This window comes from Protopterus annectens, chromosome 11.part0 (genome assembly GCF_019279795.1).
Source record: "Protopterus annectens isolate FY-2018-M chromosome 11.part0, PAN1.0, whole genome shotgun sequence".
NCBI lineage: Eukaryota > Metazoa > Chordata > Ceratodontiformes > Protopteridae > Protopterus > Protopterus annectens.
In genome coordinates, this window is record NC_056745.1 from 1,346,835,156 (window position 1) to 1,346,842,192 (window position 7,037).

The following is a 7,037-nucleotide window of genomic DNA, read 5'->3' on the forward strand; positions in this document are numbered from 1 at the left end:
TTGACATAGCTATAGAATGCTTTGTGGCTGTCTTTAGAAACAGTGGCGATTTTGATTTCTTAACTAGCTTTGGAGGATGTTATGAAGGATCTCAGGTTCTTACTTAGGCTGGCCAGGGAGTTCCACCAATCATGGGATTTTACTCTTTTTTGCAGCAGTTTCTTTCTTCTGTTGTAGAGTTTGTTTATGGCAGGAGACCACCAGATTGGCTTCCTTTTTTTTGGAGGATAGCATCTTGGTTCTGTTAGGGATAGCACGATCCATGCACTTGTGTAAGTGCTTATAAAGTACATTTGTGTAGGATTCAACAGTCGTACCTCTATTGTCCGTCTGCATGGGTGTCATGAAGTTTGCCACTTCTGTCTTAAGAAGTGTGAATTTGGCTTTGGAGAAATTTTTTATGGCGGTTTTCCTAATGGGGGGTAGGGACGGGATGTGGATGTCTAGGGTGATTAGCTTGTGGTCGGATCTGACCAACAAGAAATTGACCTCTGGTGTGAAACACTGGTCACCCATGTTGTTAATGACCAGGTCTAGGATATTGCTGCCCCTGGTGGGGGTGGAGATAAGTTGATCCAAGGCATTGGAATTTATGAATTCCAGAAAACATTGTGCAAAATAGTTGGTGCATGAGTATTTTCCCAGTTAATGATGGGGTATTTGAAATCACCTGTTATTAAGGTGTTAGGTTGTACCCTAATATTTTCCAGTGTATTAAGAAATGAGGAGTGGGAATCCTGGGTCATGGTGGGGGATCTGTAGCAAGCTACAATTCAGATTGTGGTCTTTCCCAAAGTTAGTTGCACTTGGATAACCTCGGATGCATTATGCTGAGCAACTAGCCTGGAGGTGTGGCTATCCTTAATGAATATGGACATGCCTCCACCTTTAGTGTTTCGGTCCAGGTTAGGTGGCCAAAAGGTGTGGTATGAATTATAGCCTGGTGATGCAGGAGTGCTGTCTGGAGCCTTGAGCCAGGTCTCTGTCTGTACAGATGTCGATGTTCTCCATTTTAAGGAGTGCCTCGAATGAGTGCATTTTAAGGTTTAGACTTCTAGCATTGAGTAGCATTACCCTCAGATTTTGCTTGCTTGTACCTGTTACAGTGGTGAATTTGTCATTTGAACCTTGCCTAAAAAAGGCACCATAGGGTGGCCTTAGCCATTATTCGGAATCCCAAGAGCGACAGGTGCAGGCCATCTCTGGCAAAGCATCATGGCCTGTCGATCACATCATCCCAGGCAAACAGATACTGAATCCCCTTAGAATGACACCAGAAGCTTAGCCAATTGTTGAAGTCAATCATTTTGTCCTTGTACTGTGGTATCATTCTGGGTGATGGCAGGATGTTACTCAGGGCTAGGGTCATACCTGCCTGGGCTACAAGATCGGGGAGCTCCTACATGTCTCTTTTCATGTAGTCCAGCGAGGTATGTCTCAGGTCATTCACACTAACATGGACAATGACAGAGTCATATTTGTACTTGTTGTGAAGTGACCTGAGTGCGTGCATTATGTGGCAGATCCTGGCACCTGACAGGCAGCTGACAGTAACTTTCTCCTTGTTTAGCCTGGTGAGTGGAACATCAGTGTGCCTGACTATAGACTCACCTATGACCCTGGGACATTGGGTACGTTGTTATGCCTTATGGGCTGTTGTTGGGTGGCACACTGAGTTTGTGGGCTACGTGTCATTTGGGTTATGTTGGGGGTGGAGTTGCTTGCATTTCTGCTTTGAAGGTCTCTGTTGCTTGGGCAGATTTTTATTGAGAGCCTCTGTGAATGTAGGTGTGTGTTTTGTGTTTCGATGTGTGTGTTGCGGTGGTGTAGGTTTTGAGGGACTATGTGATGATGGTATGGTGCAAGTGTCTACCCTCTCCTCTTGACTGTCTAGTCCAGTCTTGGGTGAAGAGAGTTTTGCTTCCAGTTTGGCTATATAAGTGCATCTCTCACAGGTTGTAGTGTTGGGTGGTAGAAGGAGAGGGATGTTTGTGTACATGAGGCAATTGCTGCATTGCCCCAAGATGCCCAGACTCATCAGGTAGACAGGAGTAAACTCCGGGAGTTGACCCACAGACATGCCTGGATAGGTGCTTATTTATTAAGTACTAAAAACGGCGATGCATAAAGCGTATTTTTGTTTTTAATATAACGGTATTTTAACCCTAGGTAAGCGGCGATGCATAAAGTGTATTTTTTTTTTTTTTTTTTTTAATATAACGGTAGCAAATGAGCAAATTTATTTAAACCAATTAACCAATAAAAAGTTAAAAACTGAGCCCTGTTCTAGCAGTCTTTGATCAGACAAGTTCTAACTGCACACTACTGCCACTAGGCTGCGGGGGAACTTTCTCCAGAAAAAGATGGCCTGGATTAGTGCTCAAATTATACAAACAAAGCTAGATTCAGCAGGTCTGAATCTAGTCTTTTGCTACAGCAGACAAGGCATACCAATTTCAGAAAGAAACAGTTCAAATAAGCAGGCACAATAAGCCCATAACCAGAAACTCCCAGCTCAGAAGGGCAGAATCTACCCTCTACTCCCATAAGAGTGCAGACCACACCTTCTTAATGCAAAATAACTGGCCCTAAGTCCAAGTGCTTAAACCAGAACTAATACACTTTTAGAATAACAGACACTAAGCCTTCAATCAGCAATTCCCATCTTAGAGAAGGATGTAAGCTACCTGTTCTGCCACAACAGTGCAGACCACAAACCTTAATGTAAAACAACTGGTCTGAAGCCTAAGTGCTTAAAGCAAAGGCTTAGAATAACTGTTACAATTTAATCCTCCCTGAACAGCTCTAACTTGGCATGCACACAGGAGATAGAGTAATAAACACAAAACCTCTGATGGCTACTTAAATTACAGCATTTGCTCTTGCTTTTCACCTCTGAGAGAATGAGTGTTCTGGCAAAAGTTCTCACCCTGTGAGGAATAAATGGGCCAATAGATTGTCCTTGATGGTCTGCAAGAAAAACTATCTTCATTTAAACAGTGTCATAAATATATTAAAATAGTCTGCATATCAATTCTCATTTAATATTATGTTATAAATAAATAATAATGAAAACATTCCTGAGATTTTATGGTTTTAAATTTTGTTTGATGTGTTATATAGAAAACTAGTGCATACCCAACAATTAACCATTCAATTAAATTACAAAAATAAATAAGTAAAGTAGTGTATGTAAAATATGTATTGTCTTAAAATAAATCAATATAAATCAATTACATTGCCACTGCTGATAAATACAAATTTGTACAACCTGTTCATACTTTAATCTTCTAACAATATTCCAAAAATATTCTACAATTATTCTGAAGTTTAACAGATCTGAACTGTAACACAGGGAAAATGGAAATATATGCATTCAAACCAGGCTGCTCAGAGGTGTTCAGCATCATTTGCCACATTAATTTCTTATACTCCAAAGTATTTCCTAGGGTCCACCCCTGAAGTCTTGGGGACGTATCTCCAGAATCCCAAACACAAATTGTTTAAAAAACTTACATGTAGATGTGTGCTTATATAAGGCATTTTTTCACTCATTCTAGAAATATCACAGTAGTGCTCATATATTCTCCATTTAAGGAATCTCTCAGTTTTACCCATGTAAAATCTTCTAGATGGCAAACACATTGCCAGGTAAACCAAACCCTTAGTGTTACAGTTCCCCTGCTGAAAATGAATGTTATAATGTGCACCTGTATATTTAATCTTCACAGTGTCATCTGTGCAAATATACATGCATTGTGAACAGCATCCACACATTTTGGTTCCTTTTTCTTTCTTTCTACCTGTATTCTCATTGCTTCCAGTATTTTTCAGTAAATTATTCATGTTTTTGCAGATTTAAACACAACAATGGGGGATCACTAATCAAATTAGAACATGTCTCATTAACTTTAAGCATGTATCAGTTACTCATTATAATTTTAATAGCTTCACTGTGTCCACTATTGTATTGAACAGCATAGGTTTTATCAAACCCCCCAAAAGCCCATTCTGGTTGCAGATGCTATCACAGTTTTCAAGTGAAGACCTCCTTCCCATCAGTGGTAAAAAATCACTGTGCCATCAATTAGTGATATCTACCATCACCATATGTTAATTTCCTAGGGTAAGACTGTTCTATGAACATGTGTTCTAGTTTTGTACACTCCAGTCTAAAAATATCGTCTTCAGATACCATTCTACGTATCCCGATGAACTGCCTTTTTAGCAAAGGTAAACATGACAAATAAAAGTATATTGGATTACTACCAAGAGGTGATGGAATGTATGGAAAAAACAGCATATAAAATTTAGTTTTAGCATGCTTTTAAAACAGTTTTGAGTAAGTCCATGAATATATTAGGGTGAAAGTGCTTAACTTAAATTTATTGTATGTTATGTATGTGCCAATTACTTGTGGAATTTAATATTAAAACACATTTTTGAACATCAGTTCCAAGCCGGACATTTTACTCTTCAGTGTCCTGTCAAGGACAGAGGTGCAATACGTGACTGCTTACTAGTAAAATAGAACAGAAGTAGTATGCAGTCAAGTATTCCAGTAGCATCTCCACCTCATACAATCCAGCAACCCTAAGTAAGTAGTAAACAACTAAACTGAAAAGCAGGAGCAATTTAACCTTACTTTTATAGATGTGTTATTATTTTACTGAATGTGTGACTATAGCCCTTAACCTTATAGCTCAAGAATCAGGAGTAAGGCTAAAAATAATGAGGGGGCAAATAATCATTAGCACATTTTTAAATATTGCTCATTCACTTACAACATTAACAGGTTAATAGGATTTAATTAACATGCATTTTCTGATAAAATAAAAATTCAAAACTTTGGCAGTATGTAGTGACTATAGTCTTCTGTGTTTTATCTGAACATCACACATTTTACAAGGGACACAGCAAAAATTCAATTAGAGGTAGAATCTGCAACATTCTACAAGGGCAACTGATGGCTATGTAAATGATAAAAAACACAAAGCCTGAATGCCAGGAAATATTAATGTGATACTGTAACAGTAAAGAATTGTATTAATCTGTACACTATACTTGTTCAGTAAGATATCCCTATCTAGCTTTTCACTATACTGGATTTATTTTGTTCTGAAAAATTAATTAAGAGTTTGAGCCCCTATTATGATTGACATTATTATTACAGACATTAGTAAACACTGCAACAACGATACCCAAAAAACTGCAACAACCAGATCCAAACCAAATTCTGGAATGAACAGATGAAAGCGCACAAATAGTAAAATTAGAATATTTATTATTTTTGGAATAACAGATTCTAGCGCCTCGGTGTTACTACCTTCATGGAAACACTGAATAAATTACAACTAAAAATTATTTTGCTAGAATAGTGTTAATAATACAAGAAATACTTTTATCTCAAACACTTACCCATATACATTAGCCAAATAATTTGCAGCAGATTATAGTGCAGTTGATATCTCTTCTTTGTGTGAGACCATGCCATTATAGCTCCAGTGAAGAAAATATAAAATATAATTATTAAACAAGGGCTGCTTAGAAAATACCACAAGATGAATGGCAATCAGCTGTCACAGTATCTTTAACTCACCAGTTACTGTGACATATAGGAAACCACAACTTTCAGAAGGAAAGTTTCAAACACTTAAAGAGGAACTCATTTTAATTATTTTAATTATATGTTGCTTTTTAAAAGACTTAGTAGCATTCTTTTGGTAGCATTGTTTTGTTAGTGAGTATAATATTTAAATTATAACCTCACACTTGGTGGTGATATTCACCCTAACCCTGGCCCATCCACTTCAGATAAAAATACCCCCTCTACTTATAATCCAAGCTATAAACCTACAATTAATAGACCAACTAACTCTCTCCTGGCCTGTCACCTCAATATTAGAAGCATTAACAACAAGGTACATGAACTGCATGTACACCTGGCTGTTCATTCCCCTGAGATTCTCTGTTTATCTGAAACCTGGTTAAAACCTAACACTACAGACAATGAAGTGTTACCACCTGGGTACAACATACACAGGCTGGATCGTGCTTCTAGGAAGGGGGGTGGGGTAGCTGTTCTCTATAAATCTGAGTTGAATGTCACTGTAGATGCTATACAACCACCTCAAATTAATAACTCAGAGATTCTTGCCACCAAATTGCAACTTAATAAAAATAAATATATCAATATCATCTGTATGTACATTCCCCAGGCAACAATATATCTACACTTGAAGATACCCTTTACTGGCTATCATGTCACTACCCCCAAGAAACCCTACTACTCTGTGATTTTAACATAGACTGGGGCACCCGTTCCTCAGAATCCCCAACCACCCATATTAACCTGCATGCATTTAGACAAATCATAACCACCCCTACCAGGATAGGTAAACCTAACCAAAAAGAAAACATTCTTGACTGGGTACTCATAAATAGTCACCCCCAATTGTACACCTCTGGGGCCCACCCTGATGACCTAAGCAATCACCTTCTCACCTATATAATTAAGCACAAAGCCATTAACCCCCAACAACCCTTACTCAGAATGGTAAGAAACAAAAAAATACATTAACCCTGCCAAATTCCAACAAGAACTAAACTCATGTAAATGGTCTATACTGAAACACGTCCCCTTAGAAGAAGCAGTAGTATACTTTAACAACAAATTCCAACAAGAACTAAACTCATGTAAATGGTCTATACTGAAACACGTCCCCTTAGAAGAAGCAGTAGTATACTTTAACAACAAATTCCTTGAGATCCTTGATTCTCATGCACCTGTTTGCTCAGTAAGAACAAAGGCAAAAACTGCACCATGGCTTTCTAAAGAGTCCAAACTCAAAATTACCCTTAGAGACAAAGCATGGGCATTATGGCGTACTGCTAAAGACCCCCAAGATCACATTAAATATAGGCAATCTAGGAATGAGACTAAAAAATCCATTTTACAAGACAAAAAAAATACTACTATAATTTACAGAAAATAAATCAAAATAACCCTCAGAAGTTTTGGGCAAGTTTAAATAAAC